The 20,464-nt window shown below is 36.6% G+C and overlaps 1 pseudogene across 1 annotated transcript in view; it reads left to right on the forward strand.

Annotated features, from left to right (window-relative positions):
* LOC143244118 (uncharacterized) overlaps positions 1–20,464 on the forward strand; it is a 271,994-nt pseudogene that overhangs the window by 72,689 nt on the left and 178,841 nt on the right. The gene's annotated exons all lie outside the window — the stretch shown is intronic.

Here is a 20,464-nt window from a genome sequence, read left to right on the forward strand (position 1 = left end):
AGCTGTGTGTTTAGACACCAACTAGTAGAGAAACTATATATCATCTAAGGAATACACCAGCTGTGTGTTTAGAGACCAACTAGTAGAGGAACTATATATCATGTAAGGAATACACCAGCTGTGTGTTTAGAGACCAACTAGAAGAGGAACTATATACCATGTAAGGAATACACCAGCTGTGTGTTTAGAGACCAACTAGTAGAGGAACTATATATCATGTAAGGAATACACCAGCTGTGTGTTTAGACACCAACTAGTAGAGGAACTATATATCATCTAAGGAATACACCAGCTGTGTGTTAAGAGATCAACTAGTAGATGAACTATATATCATGTAAGGAATACACCAGCTGTGTGTTTAGAGACCAACTAGAAGAAGAACTATATATCATGTAAGGAATACACCAGCTGTGTGTTTAGAGAGCAACTAGTAGAGGAACTATATATCATCTAAGGAATACACCAGCTGTGTGTTAAGAGATCAACTAGTAGAAGAACTATATATCATGTAAGGAATACACCAGCTGTGTGTTTAGAGACCAACTAGAAGAGGAACTATATATCATCTAAAGAATACACCAGCTGTGTGTTTAGAGACCAACTAGTAGAGGAACTATATATCATGTAAGGAATACACCAGCTGTGTGTTTAGAGACCAACTAGTAGAGGAACTATATATCATCTAAGGAATACACCAACTGTGTGTTTAGAGACCAACTAGTACAGGGACTATATATCATGTAAGGAATACACCAGCTATGTGTTTAGAGACCAACTAGAAGAGGAACTATATATCATCTAAGGAATACACCAGCTGTGTGTTTAGAGACCAACTAGTAGAGGAACTGTATATCATGTAAGGAATACACCAACTGTGTGATTAGAGATCAACTAGTAGATGAACTATATATCATGTAAGGATTACACCAGCTGTGTGTTTAGAGACCAACTAGAAGAAGAACTATATATCATGTAAGGAATACGCCAGCTGTGTGTTTAGAGACCAACTAATAGAGGGACTATATATCATGTAAGGAATACACCAGCTGTGTGTTTAGAGACCAACTAGTAGAGGAACTATATATCATGTAAGGAATACACCAGCTATGTGTTTAGAGACCAACTAGTAGAGGAACTATATATCATCTAAGGAATACACCAGCTGTGTGTTTAGAGACCAACTAGTAGAGGAACTATATATCATGTAAGGAATACACCAGCTGTGTTTTAGAGACCAACTAGTAGAGGGACTATATATCATGTAAGGAATACACCAGCTATGTGTTTAGAGACCAACTAGTAGATGAACTATATATATCATCTAAGGAATACACCAGCTGTGTGTTAAGAGACCAACTAGTATAGGAACTATATATCATCTAAGTAATACACCAGCTATGTGTTTAGAGACCAACTAGTAGAGGAACTATATATCATGTAAGGAATACACCAGCTGTGTGTTTAGAGACCAACTAGTAGAGGAACTATATATCATGTAAGGAATACACCAGCTATGTGTTTAGAGACCAACTAGTATAGGAACTATATATCATCTAAGTAATACACCAGCTATGTGTTTAGAGACCAACTAGTAGAGGAACTATATATCATGTAAGGAATACACCAGCTGTGTGTTTAGAGACCAACTAGTAGAGGAACTATATATCATGTAAGGAATACACCAGCTGTGTGTTTAGAGACCAACTAGTAGAGGAACTATATATCATGTAAGGAATACACCAGCTATGTGTTTAGAGACCAACTAGTAGAGGAACTATATATCATCTAAGGAATACACCAGCTGTGTGTTTAGACACCAACTAGTAGAGGAACTATATATCATGTAAGGAATACATCAGCTGTGTGTTTAGAGACCAACTAGTAGATGAACTATATATCATATAAGGAATACACCAGCTGTGTGTTTAGAGACCAACTAGAAGAGGAACTATATATCATGTAAGGAATACATCAGCTGTGTGTTTAGAGACCAACTAGAAGAGGAACTATATATCATGTAAGGAATACACCAGCTATGTGTTTAGAGACCAACTAGTAGAGGAACTATATAACATGTAAGGAATACATCAGCTGTGTGTTTAGAGACTAACTAGAAGAGGAACTATATATCATGTAAGGAATACACCAGCTATGTGTTTAGAGACCAACTAGTAGAGGAACTATATATCATCTAAGTAATACACCAGCTATGTGTTTAGAGACCAACTAGTAGAGGAACTATATATCATCTAAGGAATACACCAGCTGTGTGTTTAGAGACCAACTAGTAGAGGAACTATATATCATGTAAGGAATACACCAGCTGTGTGTTTAGAGACCAACTAGTAGAGGAACTATATATCATGTAAGGAATACACCAGCGATGTGTTTAGAGACCAACTAGTAGAGGAACTATATATCATCTAAGGAATACACCAGCTGTGTGTTTAGAGACCAACTAGTAGAGGAACTATATATCATGTAAGGAATACACCAGCTGTGTGTTTAGAGACCAACTAGTACAGGTACTATATATCATGTAAGGAATACACCAGCTATGTGTTTAGAGACCAACTACTAGATGAACTATATATCATTTAAGGAATACACCAGCTATGTGTTAAGAGATCAACTAGTAGAGGAACTATATATCATCTAAGGAATACACCAGCTGTGTGTTTAGAGACCAACTAGTAGAGGAACTATATATCATGTAAGGAATACACCAGCTATGTGTTTAGAGACCAACTAGAAGAGGAACTATATATCATGTAAGGAATACACCAGCTGTGTGTTTAGAGATCAAATAGTAGAGGAACTATATATCATGTAAGGAATACACCAGCTGTGTGTTTAGACACCAACTAGTAGAGAAACTATATATCATGTAAGGAATACACCAGCTGTGTGTTTAGAGACCAACTAGTAGAGGAACTATATATCATGTGAGGAATACACCAGCTATGTGTTTAGAGACCAACTAGAAGAGGAACTATATTTCATGTAAGGAATACACCAGCTGTGTGTTTAGAGATCAAATAGTAGAGGAACTATATATCATGTAAGGAATACACCAGCTGTGTGTTTAGACACCAACTAGTAGAGAAACTATATATCATCTAAGGAATACACCAGCTGTGGGTTTAGAGACCAACTAGTAGAGGAACTATATATCATGTAAGGAATACACCAGCTGTGTGTTTAGACACCAACCAGTAGAGGAACTATATATCATCTAAGGAATACACCAGCTGTGTGTTTAGAGACCAACTAGTAGAGGAACTATATATCATGTAAGGAATACACCAGCTATGTGTTTAGAGACCAACTAGAAGAGGAACTATATTTCATGTAAGGAATACACCAGCTGTGTGTTTAGAGATCAAATAGTAGAGGAACTATATATCATGTAAGGAATACACCAGCTGTGTGTTTAGACACCAACTAGTAGAGAAACTATATATCATCTAAGGAATACACCAGCTGTGTGTTTAGAGACCAACTAGTAGAGGAACTATATATCATGTAAGGAATACACCAGCTGTGTGTTTAGAGACCAACTAGAAGAGGAACTATATACCATGTAAGGAATACACCAGCTGTGTGTTTAGAGACCAACTAGTAGAGGAACTATATATCATGTAAGGAATACACCAGCTGTGTGTTTAGACACCAACTAGTAGAGGAACTATATATCATCTAAGGAATACACCAGCTGTGTGTTAAGAGATCAACTAGTAGATGAACTATATATCATGTAAGGAATACTCCAGCTGTGTGTTTAGAGACCAACTAGAAGAAGAACTATATATCATGTAAGGAATACACCAGCTGTGTGTTTAGAGAGCAACTAGTAGAGGAACTATATATCATCTAAGGAATACACCAGCTGTGTGTTAAGAGATCAACTAGTAGAAGAACTATATATCATGTAAGGAATACACCAGCTGTGTGTTTAGAGACCAACTAGAAGAGGAACTATATATCATCTAAGGAATACACCAGCTGTGTGTTTAGAGACCAACTAGTAGAGGAACTATATATCATGTAAGGAATACACCAGCTGTGTGTTTAGAGACCAACGAGTAGAGGAACTATATATCATCTAAGGAATACACCAGCTGTGTGTTTAGAGACCAACTAGTACAGGGACTATATATCATGTAAGGAATACACCAGCTATGTGTTTAGAGACCAACTAGAAGAGGAACTATATATCATCTAAGGAATACACCAGCTGTGTGTTTAGAGACCAACTAGTAGAGGAACTATATATCATGTAAGGAATACACCAGCTGTGTGTTTAGAGATCAACTAGTAGATGAACTATATATCATGTAAGGATTACACCAGCTGTGTGTTTAGAGACCAACTAGAAGAAGAACTATATATCATGTAAGGAATACGCCAGCTGTGTGTTTAGAGACCAACTAATAGAGGGACTATATATCATCTAAGGAATACACCAGCTGTGTGTTTAGAGACCAACTAGTAGAGGAACTATATATCATGTAAGGAATACACCAGCTATGTGTTTAGAGACCAACTAGTAGAGGAACTATATATCATCTAAGGAATACACCAGCTGTGTGTTTAGAGACCAACTAGTAGAGGAACTATATATCATGTAAGGAATACACCAGCTGTGTTTTAGAGACCAACTAGTAGAGGGACTATATATCATGTAAGGAATACACCAGCTATGTGTTTAGAGACCAACTAGTAGATGAACTATATATCATCTAAGGAATACACCAGCTGTGTGTTAAGAGATCAATTAGTAGAGGAACTATATATCATGTAAGGAATACACCAGCTATGTGTTTAGAGACCAACTAGTAGAGGAATTATATAACATGTAAGGAATACATCAGTGGTGTGTTTAGAAACTAACTAGAAGAGGAACTATATATCATGTAAGGAATACACCAGCTATGTGTTTAGAGACCAACTAGTATAGGAACTATATATCATCTAAGTAATACACCAGCTATGTGTTTAGAGACCAACTAGTAGAGGAACTATATATCATGTAAGGAATACACCAGCTGTGTGTTTAGAGACCAACTAGTAGAGGAACTATATATCATGTAAGGAATACACCAGCTGTGTGTTTAGAGACCAACTAGTAGAGGAACTATATATCATGTAAGGAATACACCAGCTATGTGATTAGAGACCAACTAGTAGAGGAACTATATATCATCTAAGGAATACACCAGCTGTGTGTTTAGACACCAACTAGTAGAGGAACTATATATCATGTAAGGAATACATCAGCTGTGTGTTTAGAGACCAACTAGTAGATGAACTATATATCATATAAGGAATACACCAGCTGTGTGTTTAGAGACCAACTAGAAGAGGAACTATATATCATGTAAGGAATACATCAGCTGTGTGTTTAGAGACCAACTAGAAGAGGAACTTAATATCATGTAAGGAATACACCAGCTGTGTGTTTAGAGACCAACTAGTAGAGGAACTATATAACATGTAAGGAATACATCAGCTGTGTGTTTAGAGACTAACTAGAAGAGGAACTATATATCATGTAAGGAATACACCAGCTATGTGTTTAGAGACCAACTAGTAGAGGAACTATATATCATCTAAGTAATACACCAGCTATGTGTTTAGAGACCAACTAGTAGAGGAATTATATATCATCTAAGGAATACACCAGCTGTGTGTTTAGAGACCAACTAGTATAGGAACTATATATCAAGTAAGGAATACACCAGCTGTGTGTTTAGAGACCAACTAGTAGAGGAACTATATATCATGTAAGGAATACACCAGCGACGTGTTTAGAGACCAACTAGTAGAGGAACTATATATCATCTAAGGAATACACCAGCTGTGTGTTTAGAGACCAACTAGTAGAGGAACTATATATCATGTAAGGAATACACCAGCTGTGTGTTTAGAGACCAACTAGTACAGGTACTATATATCATGTAAGGAATACACCAGCTATGTGTTTAGAGACCAACTAGTAGATGAACTATATATCATTTAAGGAATACACCAGCTATGTGTTAAGAGATCAACTAGTAGAGGAACTATATATCATCTAAGGAATACACCAGCTGTGTGTTTAGAGACCAACTAGTAGAGGAACTATATATCATGTAAGGAATACACCAGCTGTGTGTTTAGAGACCAACTAGTAGAGGAACTATATATCATGTAAGGAATTCACCAGCTGTGTGTTTAGAGACCAACTGGTAGAGGAACTATGTATCATCTAAGGAATACACCAGCTGTGTGTTTAGAGACCAACTAGTAGAGGAACTATATATCATGTAAGGAATACACCAGCTGTGTGTTTAGAGACCAACTAGTAGATGAACTATATATCATGTAAGGAATACACCAGCTATGTGTTTAGAGACCAACTAGTAGAGGAACTATATATCATGTAAGAAATACACCAGCTGTGTGTTTAGAGACTAACTAGAAGAGGAACTATATATCATGTAAGGAATACATCAGCTATGTGTTTAGAGACCAACTAGTAGAGGGACTATATATCATGTAAGGAATACACCAGCTGTGTGTTTAGAGACCAACTAGTAGAGGAACTATATATCATGTAAGGAATACATCAGCTGTGTGTTTAGAGACCAACTAGAAGAGGAACTATATATCATGTAATGAATACACCAGCTATGTGTTTAGAGACCAACTAGTAGAGGAACTATATATCATGTAAGAAATACACCAGCTGTGTGTTTAGAGACTAACTAGAAGAGGAACTATATATCATGTAAGGAATACACCAGCTATGTGTTTAGAGACCAACTAGTAGAGGGACTATACATCATGTAAGGAATACACCAGCTGTGTGTTTAGAGACCAACTAGTAGAGGAACTATATATCATGTAAGGAATACACCAGCTGTGTGTTTAGAGACCAACTAGTAGAGGAACTATATATCATGTAAGGAATACATCAGCTGTGTGTTTAGAGACCAACTAGAAGAGGAATTATATATCATGTAAGGAATACACCAGCTATGTGTTTAGAGACCAACTAGTAGAGGAACTATATATCATGTAAGGAATACACCAGCTGTGTGTTTAGAGACCAACTAGTAGAGGAACTATATATCATGTAAGGAATTCACCAGCTGTGTGTTTAGAGACCAACTGGTAGAGGAACTATATATCATGTAAGGAATACACCAGCTGTGTGTTTAGACACCAACTAGTAGAGGAACTATATATCATGTAAGGAATACATCAGCTGTGTGTTTAGAGACCAACTAGAAGAGGAACTATATATCATGTAAGGAATACACCAGCTATGTGTTTAGAGACCAACTAGTAGAGGAACTATATATCATGTAAGAAATACACCAGCTGTGTGTTTAGAGACTAACTTGAAGAGGAACTATATATCATGTAAGGAATACACCAGCTATGTGTTTAGAGACCAACTAGTAGAGGGACTATATATCATGTAAGGAATACACCAGCTGTGTGTTTAGAGAACAACCATTAGAACGATTATAAATTCGTAAATGATGCATCAACCATGTGTTTAGACAGCAAATTTTGTGAGAGCTAAACTAACTACTGTAGGTTAAGACACCAATTACCAGAAGAATTATGCATCAGAGGAAAACATATCGACTAGATAGTTAGCCTTTATAAACTAACAGCCACGTAGTACAATAAATATATATATACCTAGGTGATTAATGCATCAATTAGATTTTAGAGACAAACTTCCGATAAGACTCGTGTATTTAAATACAAAAAGTGCATAGCTCAGTTTTAACACTTTTATATTCGACGACGTGCTTTTATAAGCTGTAGTTTTGATCTGTGGTTTAACCATATTATCTCTTTTTTTTCATACAGTAATTTCAGTACCGTGACGTTCTTATCAAACTCATTCATAACTTTAATGTTCCAATTCAGTCAGATGGCATTTGAATAATGGCTAATTTTTCCCGGTTATATTATATTTATGATAATGGATTATCGTGATGTTTTGAAAGCAACCCTGTGCAGGCTTAGGAATAACTTAAATGGCGCGTTTAATTGTGCAAAGAACAGTCACATTTTATTGTCTATACAGACCATGTTTTATGAGCTTCGATCCATTCTGTTTATCCCAATTTTCAGATTAAGTAATAACATTTACGATTTACGTATATGCTTGCGTTTATGATTTTTCTAAACTTTAGGTCTTCAATAGTTTTTCCATTGAAAAATTTGTTTTTACATATTAGCATCTATGAAGAAACAGTTCGTAATTTTCCTAATGAATCTTATCACACAGCGATCACTAAAACTGTAATAATTAGTTAAACTTTTAGTTCGCATGATTTATCTTAGAAATCTTATGTGACCTGTTATTAATAATATTAATAGTTCTTCCTATTACTTAGCATTTTTCATTGCATTATAAACTATTAAGCCTAACTTATTAGAAAGACATTGATGTCTAAATACTTTTGCCTTTATTTACAGAAATAAATTATTTATATACTACCACTGATCAACCGCTATCAACTGACTCACCAGGATACAGTTATTAATTAATTACCTTAGAGACAACTGACTCACCAGAATACAGTTATAAATTAGTTACCTTAGAGACAACTGACTCACCAATATACAGTTATTAATTAGTTACCTTAGAGACAACTGACTCACCAGAATGCAGTTATAAATTAGTTACCTTAGAGACAACTGACTCACCAATATACAGTTATTAATTATTTACCTTAGAGACAACTGACTTACCAGGATACAGTTATAAATTAGTTACCTTCTTTCTTTAATAACCATTAATTTATTTAAATCCTACATTTCGGCTACTTATTTGCTGACATATTTAGAGAAGTCCAAAGAAGGACTATATTTAGAGGCAGTAGTCCAACTTCGATCTTAGGACTTCTTTTCAGAAAGAGGTATGGTCAGCTATCTATTTCTCCAGATACTTCACATTTAGAACTTGAATAAACGATTTAAGTGGATTGTATGGTTTTTGCTGACCTCTGTCCTACGTTGATTGAATACTCAGTTATTTGGATGTAGAAGACCCGTCCTTTTTATTTCATGTGCACCGTATGTACCAGTAAGATATTTAAACCTTTGAAGCCTCTTTAGTTTTCTGGGTTAGATTAGAAACTACATGTATTTACTTTTCTCACAAGCCTCAGATTATGTTTTATTTTATATATAAATTTATTGGTTATACTATTAATGTCTAAGTTTGTTTTCACGAAATATATACCTGAGTTCCAGAAGCTTACTGAAAAGAAGATTTTTAAAAAAATCTTAAAAATGTCCAAGTAAAACTTTATTCCTAAAGAATAAAATATGATTTTTAAAAAATAAACTGATAAACGAAATGAATTTGTTGAGATTTTGCTCTTACGAATCTTCTGAAACCGATAGGATGAAATGCTTTGTAACTTGTAGATACAAAAAGAATGAAACTTTTAGTTATTAGCCTAAAACTGTTTGTTTATAGTTAAGAACAAAGCTACATGATAGGCTGTCTATAGTCTATCCAACATGGGTATCGAAACACATTTTCCAGCATTGTAAGTTCACAGACATACCGTTGTGCCACTAGGGGGCAGAGTAAAAATAAAAATACTTCAAAATTAAGGTAGACAATAATCAATATATGTTTGTGTTGTATAACAGACATTCGATTGGTTGTGTGACGTTTTAGATCGTACAAGTTTAACCACGGTCACTAATTTTGTTTTAAACCAGAGCTTTTGTCTGTATCATTGAACGAGTCATGGTTGGTTTGGTTCCTTTAGGTTTAGGTCCGCCATGGCCAAGCGTGTTAAGGCGTTCAACTCGTAATCTGAAGGTCGCGGGTTCGCATCCCCGTCGCGCCAAACATGCTCGCCCTTTCAGCCGTAGGGGCGTTATAATGTGACGGTCAATCCCACTATTCGTTGGTAAAAGAGTAGCCCAAGAGTTGGCGGTGGATGGTGATGATTAACTGCCTTCCCTCTAGTCTTACACTGCTAAATTAGGGACGGCTAGCACAGATAGCCCTCGAGTAGCTTCGTGCGAAATTCAAAACAAACAAAAAACCCTTTAGGCTTTGATTTTGCTTCTGGCTGGACATTGTCTGTAGTCATATAGCCTTGACATTCACATTTATTAATCTGGCTTTTTTCATTGTACAGTCTTCAGTTAACCTATTCTCACTACCTAGAAATTAATATATTTTTACTACCAAAAATTTCCGTGCTGGGAGCAGTATTTTTTCCGTTGTGAGTTATTCGACATTCAAGTCTTTCGACAACAAATGTTCAGAGCTTGCGAACTAAGCAGTAACTTGTAGCTTCGTTCGATAAAAGTATTAATTCAGTGGTGTTCTCTCATTATGCCATTATCAAAGTAAAATGTTAAAAGGTGCCAACATCAAGGCTTAGCTTGAAAGATGGCGAGCACAGTCCTAAGTGGTATTTTTTTTTAGTTTGGCTATGACGCAAGTCAGCCAAGTTTACGTTATTGAAACTCAACTGTAATGTTTCATTGTGACGTAGTTAAGTATCTTTCCTCATTACAGGAGCACATGGGAATTTTCAAACATATAAAACCTAAATATATATGTGTGTGTGTGTGTGCACCCAAGTTGTTTCAATGTCTGAATAGTGAAAAGTTCATGACTCTGTTCATGACTATACCACACATTTCATGTGAAAATGGAATACGTGTTAATTTATCTTATTCATCAATCCAAAGTGAAAAAAACTAGTTAGAAAAACATGATTTCCAAATAGTGTCGAAATCAATCATATTTTGAGAGCATTTTTGTCTGCTTTATCTTCGTAATATGAGGGTCGAGGGTTCGCGCCCGAATCGCGCCAAACATGCTCGCCCTCCCAGCCGTGGGGGCGTTATAATGTGACGGTCAATCCCACTATTCGTTGGTACAAAGAGTAGCCCAAGAGTTGGCGGTGGGTGGTGATGACTAGCTTCCTTCCCTCTAGTCTTACACTGCTAAATTAAGGACGGCTAGCACAGATAGCCCTCGAGTAGCTTTGCGCGAAATTCCAAAACCAACCAACACAACCAACTTAATTTATCTATCGAGATTTTTTGTGTTGCGTTTAACAAAATTCAAAATCTGAACAACAAAGTGAATCAAACAACTGGAGATGGATTAAGATGTGGTACTCATCTAATGTTAACCTATTGAATTCTGATATCAAACAAAGTAGGCATGTTTTGAACTGGCGTAAAATTAAGCTGATTTGTAAACCCACTGAACAAACTTTTGTACTCATCAAAAGTGGATAAAACATCAGCCCAGTACTGAAAGGTTGATGTTCCATCGATCTCTTTCAGTAAGAATAAAAATTCAAGAAGGCTTACTGTTGTGAGTAAAAAGCTGACAAATAGGCTTTAGCATTATGTGTCACACAACCAATCACAAAACTGAGTCATCTAAAATATTATTGAAGAACGAAAATTTTCCACTTTCAACGTTACACAAGAGAATTGATAGAAATATTTGAAATTAGATTGTGTCGTGTGTGTGTCGTTCTTTTAGCAAAGCCGCATCGGGCTATCTGCTGTGTCCACCGAGAGGAATCGAACCCCTGATTTTAGTGTTGTAAATCCGAATGAAATCAGAGAAAACATGCTCATTGATGAAATTAGTGCACTTAGACATTTTCAACTTGAACCGCTCCAACACTATATTTCAGTTCATTAACTTGTCTAAACTCGTTTCTGTTTCGTGTGTTTATTTATCAAGTTGGCTCAGCATGGCGAGGTGGTTAGGGCGATCGACAATTCATGTGAGGATCACGGGTTCGAATCACCTCCACACCAAACATACTCGCCCTTTCAGCCATGGGGATGTTATAATGTAATGAGCAATCCCACTATTTTTTTGTAAAAGAGTAGCCCAAGAGTTGGCGGGCGGTGGTAATGAATAGTTGCCTTGCTTCAAGTCTTTCACTGCTAAAAATAGACGGCTAGCATAGGTAGCGTTCGTGTAGCTTTACGCGAAATCCAAACAAACAAACAATTTATCTAGCAGTTCTCGATATTAACAGAGTATAATTATGGGTGCCAGCTTCGAAATTCAGGACCACGTGTACAATCCTGTAACGTATTCGCCAATAGTGATAGTTTGACACATAGAATAGGATAATTTATTATCCTATCTAAATATGTTTTATATATGGTTTTATTAACCGTTCTGAAACTAATTTATGAGGAAACTTATTAACTGTTACAAACCTGTTACGTACCTGAGTTTAACCGTTTGTGTGTGTTTATTAACGTGTCTGAACATGTTTTGTATTTCCTTAATATACCAGTCTGAAAGCGATTAGTACGTTATCTTATAAAGTGTAACCTGTAATATGTTTTTCATCATATAATAATTTCCCTTTAAGTTTTCATCACATTTTTTTAAGAAAATGTGCTTCTATCTGTTTTTGACCTTGTTGACCTGGTAACACAAGGATTGTCAGCACTGAAGATCTCTCGAGACTGCTACCGATAGAGGACTACTGAAACAAAGATCGTATATATAACAGAACAGTAATAAAGCAAGTCAGAAGGACAATTTGGAGATAATTTATTTCTTTTGCCACTAGCAAACTTCCAAATAAAATATAACCACTAAAATGCTGTTAGATCGTCCAAATTAAATTCATGTTTTTAATTTTTAAACATAGGATTTTGTTTGTTTGTTTTTGAATTTCGCGCAAAACTACACGAGAGCTAACTGCGCTAGCCGTTCCTAATTTAGTAGTGTAAGACTAGAGGGAAGGAAGCTATTCATCAACACCCACCGCTATCTCTTGGGCCACTCTTTTACCAACGAATAGTGGGATTGACCGTCACATTACAACGCCCCCACGACTGAAAGGGCGAGCATGTTTTGTGCGACGGGGATTCGAACCCGTTACCCTTAGATTACGAGTCGAACGCCTTAACACACCTGGCCGTGACAGACCATTTCTAAACATAAAGTAACGGAATACGCCTTCCTCTTTTGCACCGCGAAATAACACGAATTATATTGGAAATTCTCTCGAAGTTACTTTGCATGTAACGTTTCTGATAAAATAAATGACGACAACATGTAGTACTCATCTTCTTTTATTGAATCATTCATTTTTAGCTAAAGTACTTTATTAGAAATTCTGATTTTTTTCTGTAAACTTTTTTTTGGAATTAAACACAAAGCTACACAAAGTTCTATCTGTGCTCTGCTCACCACAAGCATTGAAACCCGGTTTCTAGAGGTATAAGTCCGCAGAGATACCACTGTGACACTGGGGGACTTTTTGTACAAAACATGTAATGTTTACTAAAAGATTGCCAAATTTCGTATCGTATCGTACGGTGTATTGACGTATCGAAACATAGCTTCACGATACGATACACAGAACTTGGACTTATCCATGTTACTTCTGAAGGCCGTAGAAGTCGCCATGCTAAGTTTTGTGGTGACTGGACAAAACAGTGTGCGAGGAGTTAGCGGAATCACATTGATATATTTACATAGATAAAATTATAACCAAGATCCTTCAATCCTAATGAATAAAAAGAGAGAACATAATGAGACAGGTCATAGACTCCATTATTAATATGAAAAGCGTTCAGGTACATCTAAACAGTAGCATATTCCAAATTTGGAATCTGGATTTTTTGCAAAGTCTAAGGGATACATCACATTTATTATGTACGATGTACTTCATTCACAGGCCTAAAAATATCTTGAATGCTTTAGTTAATCAGTCAGCTCGAACACCTAAAGCAGTGGTGCACAAACTCTTTGAGTCAGGGGCCACAAAGAGACTTTTTGTAACCGTTGGGGTCCACAATAAAGTGAAGATTAAAATCGTTCCACAGTTGTTTCACACAAGATGGACATCACATTTAAGAACACACAAATAATGGTTACATCAAAGAGTTTGCTCATTATTCTAAGAAATGTTGTTGAACGGATCAGCAAAAAGTTTGATCAATAATCTGCATTGGTCAAAGTCATGAAACCGTGAGTTGAAGGATTGAATCAAGGTATCTAGTTTCCCAACATAAACTTGTGTGTCAATGTCCTGATTCTTCTGTAGCTGTGACTGAAAAGTGGGAAAGTGCACGAAGAAGCCGGAACAACTGCAACTTTGTCCTGAAAGCTGAGACGTGATTTGCGAGCTGACAGACAAGCTGATTTTTGCCTTGCAACTTCAAATTTAGATTATTCAAGTGTTGTGTCATATCGACCAGAAAGGTCATATCAGCTTGCCATGCTGGATCAGTCATGGAAATCACTTCTGTGTCTTTGTTCTTGCTTCTGAGGAATTCTATCACCTCATCAATCAATTCCTAGAATCTTCTGAGCATCTTCCCTCTACTCAGCCAGCATACTTCATAGTGATACACAAGGTCACCATAGTCTGAATCAATTTCTTCAAGAAGACTTCGAAACTGACGGTGATTGAGCCCTCGTGATTTGATGAAATTAATGGTTTTCGTCACTAATGCCATCAGTGCCTGAAAAACAAGTTCTTTACTGCACAGATTCTGTTGGTGAATAATACAGTGCAACTTCACCAACTGTCTGTTCTGCTTCCGTCAATGCTTCATCAACAGTGCTACCAACCCGCTACTTTCTCTGGTCATGGCTGGTGCTCCATCAGTTGTCACACTTACCATTTTCGTGAAATCCAATGTAACACTACTACACAGTCGTATTGTCTCCTCGAATAGAGTATACCCAGTTGTCTGACCCTTCATGAAACCCATGCCGACTAGTTCCTTTGTGATATCAAACGATGACGACACACCACGAACAAAAACTAGTAGCTGTGCTGTTGAACTGATGTCAGTCGACTCGTCTGCTGCCAAAGAGAAGCAGACAAAGTTGGCTGCTTTATTAGTAAGCTGCCTTGTCACATCTGCTGAGAGGTGTGAAATTCTTCGTTAAACTGTCATGCGATTCAAAGCCACCGTCTGTAGCTTGCGAACTGCTTCCGGACATAACTTTTCTGATGCAATAATCATACATTGCTTGACAAAATCACCATCAGTGGACGGTCGGCCAGATTTCGCTATCATCAACGAAATATCATAATTGACCTCACATGCTGCACCTAAATCTGCTGACTGCTTTGAGAAAACGTTCTGCTGGTGATTCAGCGACCGCCGCAGAGATTCAATTCGAGCTGTTCGTTCATCACCGACAACGTTGTGAAAATCTTTATGCTTCGACTCATAATGACGCTTTATATTGGATACCTTCGCCACTGCTACTGTCGAATGACACAAGACAAATCACGTTCTTCTGTTATCAAACAAAACAGTATTGCGCAGTCAAATTATCATGAAACTGCCGATTTTCGTCGTCAACTTTTCTTTTACGATAAGCTGCCATTTTTCTTACCAAATAATATCAAAATAGGGCTCGTAAGTAAATCTCGAAGAACAATTGGAACGCGTGAGGTTTCGTAATTTTGAAAATATTACATCATTGTGCCAATGATTACATTTCTATGCATTAACGAGATTTGCTTATTAAATTTTCTTTATTGCTCGACACAAATATGGAACCATTCAGTATCTAATCTGATGCATATTCTTTTATAGCGCTTCGCGCAGGCGCGAACTTTCTATGTTTGACTTTCCCGTTGGACATCGGGGGCCGGACTTTGTGCGCCGCTGACCTAAAGAAATAAGAGTCACCTTCTTGCATTGAGAACATCAAACTGTTAAAATAGTTTGTATGAATTTCGCGCAAAGCTACGCAAAAGCTATCTGCGCTAGCCGTCCCTAATTTAGCAGTCTAAGACTAGAGGGAAGGCAAGCTAGTCATCACCATCCACCGCCACTCTTGGGCTACTCTTTTACCAACGAATAGTGTGATTGACCGTAACATTACAACGCTCCCCGGCTGAAAGGGCGAGCATATTTGGTGATACTGGATTCGAACCCGCCACCCTCCGAATACTAGTCTAACGTCCTAACTAATTGGTCATGTCGAACTGCTGTGGGTTGAGAGCATGAAATGTTTAAAAAACAAACCTACATATTGGTAACTACAGTAAATTACGAGTTGAATGTTTGTGCTACAGTAAAAAAACTGTATCATTTATGGGTGTAAATCTGTTTGTTATGGAAAAATATTAGTAGAAATGGAATGTCGGTTATTGTAAATAATCAAATGTTTTAAATTATTAAATAGTTCACATTAAACAAAGCGTCTCACTCGTTCCCTTTACTGTTTTACTCAAACTAAATATATATATATATATATCAACAAGTGTTTGTATCGCAGAAATCACTAGTAAACCACACTTAAAATGAAATGTCCCCCATTGGTGAAGCAACTAATTTGACAACTTACAACGCTAAATATCACGGTTCGATATTCGCAATAGCCACAGCACACATTGTGTGGCTTTCATTCTTTGCAAACACCAAATAAATCACTGGTTACCACAACTGGCCCTTTATACCGCCATCTTGCGATTATTAAAATAGTTTTAACAAGCACTATAAAACTTTAAAATCATGCTTTAAGATATGTAACGTTACGTACCAATCAAAATGTTTTATTGCACGAAATGGGTCAGTAGACTTAACGGTGGTAAAACATGCAATTTTCAGGTTGTGCCCGTCCTAATTGGAACTCGAATATTAATTTCTTAAATGACTGTTATTTATATCTAGAACATTGACTTAAGGTGGCGTTTTTAAAGTAATTTCGAGGCGCGAGATCTCTACGACACTGAATGACTTCCATTCATGCATTAATAAATTTCGCCATTGGTCACTAATGGTGGTGTTTTCTGACTTTTATTACAACCATAACCATATGTTTCTGCTTTTCTACATCAACATTATTACACCTTTTGTACTATATTTATGTACATTCGAATTTATAGTAGTGATATAAACAATTTAACACCTTTAGTGCTATATTTATGTACATTTGAATTTATAGTAGTGATATAAACAATTTAACACCTTTAGTGCTATATTTATGTACATTCGAATTTATAGTAGTGATATAAGCAATTTTACACCTTTTGTACTATATTTATGTACATTTGAATTTATAGTAGTGATATAAACAATTTTACACTTTTTATACCACATTTATGTACATTGGAATAATAGTACTGACACCTACAATTTTACACTTTTTGTACTACATTTATATACATTGGAATGATAGTATTGAAACATACAATTTTACACTTTTTGTACCGTATTTATGTACAATGAAATGACGGTATTAACTCCTACAATTTTACCCCTGTTGTACGACATTTATATACATTGGAATGATAGTATTGACCCCTACAATTTTACACCTTTTGTACCGTATTTATGTACATTGGAATGGTAGTTCTGACACCTACAATTTTATACATTTTGCGACGTATTTATGTACGTTACAATGATAGCAATGACACCAGTAATGCTATACATTTTGCACCTTAGTTGTGCGCATTGGAATGATAGTATCTTTAGTTATAACGATTTATCACCTTTCATTAGTTGTAAGATTAGTGTAACATCCCACTATGTAAACCTTTTACTGATAACCACAATCCTAGAAATAAAACACGTGGAAACAATGACTCTTAAAGCATTCTGTGGAATATAGCGTTTTTGTATTCCAGTCATGAGACACACGGGAAAGTATTGAAGTTTATATCGTGATTTATGGTTATCTTATACAAACCTCGAGACATGATTCTCATCTTTTGTCAAATATCACCACTACATCTCTGATTCGATGGGGTATTACTCGGGAAATAACGGAAATAGTGGTGTTTGTTCGATTCAGTGTCACATCTGTTTATCAGAACACGAGTTTTAAATTTTATGGACACGAGTCTAGTCCTCAGAGGCCTTTAACGATATGGATGTCATGTAGGCAGTTTAAATAAACACAGCTATAAACACACGTGGCATCCAGGCGTTAATAAAACAGGATACGGGCGTAACGTAATACTATTTACTGGTGTTATTTAACAGGAACCGCTGAAGTGTAAGTTACAGAAAGTTTATAAAAGTTATTCTTATTTTGTTTAATTTTACCTTTTGTGCTCTTACATCTTAGCTTTATTGTAACAGCCAATTTCTGATGAGTGAAATTCTCAAAATAAACTAAGCTACACAATATGAAAACAAAAAACAATAATTACAATTTATTACTGTTTTTGAGAGAAACAAACCGAAAAGTAGACACTGAGTAAAAAGACACGGGAAACTATGAGTGGGGCCCTGCATAGCCAGGTGGTTAGGGCCCTCAACTCGTAATCTGAGGGTCGCGGTTTCGAATCCCCGTCGCACAAAACATGCTCGTCCTTGTGAGGGCGTTATGTGATGGTCAGTTCCACTATTCGTTGGTAAAAGAATAGCCCAAGAGTTGGCAATTGATGGTGATGACTAGCTGTCTTCTCTCTAGTCTTACACTGCTAAATTGGGAACGACTAGCGCAGATAACCCTCGTGTAGCTTTGCGCAAAATTAAAAAAACAAACAAACAAACAAACAAACTTTGAGTGTTTCTGTTGGAGTTCACGTTAAAAGCTGTTATCTGCTATTCGTATAATAGTTGCTTTAAAATAAACGAAAGTTTATTTGAAGTGATGATTTAAGGGTATTTTTTAACTTGAAAAAGCTGCTTTTATGCTATTAAATTGGATACGTGTCCTAGTCTAAGCATATATTTCCCCTTTGGTAAGCACTATATAGAGAGAAATAAGTTACCCAAAAACTATAAATGCTGACTATGTCCTCTAACAAATCTCCATGACAATCTCCACCTGCAGCTTAATATTTTATAACTAGAACTAATACGATCAAATAGTCAATAGCTATAGTAAATCATCACGTACGGTTTCAGCTACTTACTAGCTATGTTTATTATCATTATAATGTAGAAAGCTAGCTACTATATCAAGTAATCTGTAGCCTATAGTGTAGCCGAAAAACAAGATAAATAAAAAATGTAAATATAAAAACCTGTAGATAAAGATTACAAATTAAAGTAAGGAAACAACCTGGAGATACTATAGATATTATTTACTCAAATTATGAATCCCTCTTTTGACTACATCAAATGTAATTCTATGTAATGTCCCGTGCGACTCGTAATCTGAGGGTCGCGGGTTTGCATCCCCGTCGCGCCAAGCATGCTCGCCCTTTCAGTCGTCGGGGAGTTACAATGTGACGGTAAATGGTAAAAGAGTAGCCCAAGAGTTGGCGGTGGGTGGTGATGACTAGCTGCCTTCCCTCTAGTCTTACACTGCTAAATTAGGGACGACTAGCGCAGATAGCCCTCGAGTAGCTTTGTGCGAAATTAAAAAACAAACAAACAATTCTATGCAACAGCATAGTCAAAATAGAAGTTTGTAGTTTGGGTAAATAACGCACACACTTCAGTCTTGTTTCATTACTTTTTTATGATCTCTGGCTGCATGTTTTTCATTTCACAATTTTTATTTACTCTATATAACTTGTTATTGCTACTAAACTCGTAAGAAACTATTACTGAATACATTTAATGACCTTTGGTTTCAGTGGTCTTTCACCTTGATATGATTTCTGTTGCTTATTCATTTGTAAGTAAGTTATACTGAATTGATGTAAAGCAATTGGTTTTTTACCTGTTTTCCTTTTCGTAAGAAAGTTATACTGAACTGATATAAAGTAGTTTGTTTTTACTTGTTTTCGTTTTGGTAAGCATCTCAATGGGATTGAGATCTGGGCTTTGACTCAGCCATTCCAGGACTCTTCATTTCTTAGTCTTCAGCCAGTCCTTGGTGGACTTACTGGTATGTTTTGGGTCATTGTTGTGTTACAGGGTGCAGTTCCGCTAAGCTTTAATTTTCGTACAGATGGTCTCACATGATCCTCAAGCACCCTCTGATACACAGGAGAATTCATGGTGAATTCTATGATTGTGAGCTGTCCAGGTCCTGCTGCAGCAAAGCAGCCCCAAACCATGAAACTTCAACCTCCATACTTTACAGTTGGTATGGGGTTCTTTTCCTGGAATGCTGTATTTGGTTTACGCCAAACATGTCCTCTGTTCTGGTGTCCAAATAATTCAAGTTTGGACTCATCTGTTTAAAGAACATTATTCCAGAAGTCCTGGTCTTAGCTTACATTCTCTCTGGCAAACTTCAGTCTGGCCTTGACGTTTCTCTTAGAGAGCAAAGGTTTCCTCCTTGCACACCTCCCATGCAAGTTAAACTTGTGCAGTCTCTTTCTGATTGTAGAGGCATGCACTTTCACATTAACAGTAGCCAGAGCCTGCTGAAGGTTCCGTGATGACATTTTAGAGTTTTTGAAGACCTCTTTTAGCATCTTGCAGTCTGCTCTCGGGGTGAACTTGCTTGGATGACCAGACCTGGGCATGCTGGCAGTTATTTTAAAAGCCCTCAACTTGTTGACTATTTTCTGGACAGTAAAATGGCTGATTTCAA

The sequence above is a fragment of the Tachypleus tridentatus genome, chromosome 1, assembly GCF_004210375.1.
Source record: "Tachypleus tridentatus isolate NWPU-2018 chromosome 1, ASM421037v1, whole genome shotgun sequence".
Classification (NCBI taxonomy): Eukaryota; Metazoa; Arthropoda; class Merostomata; order Xiphosura; family Limulidae; genus Tachypleus; species Tachypleus tridentatus.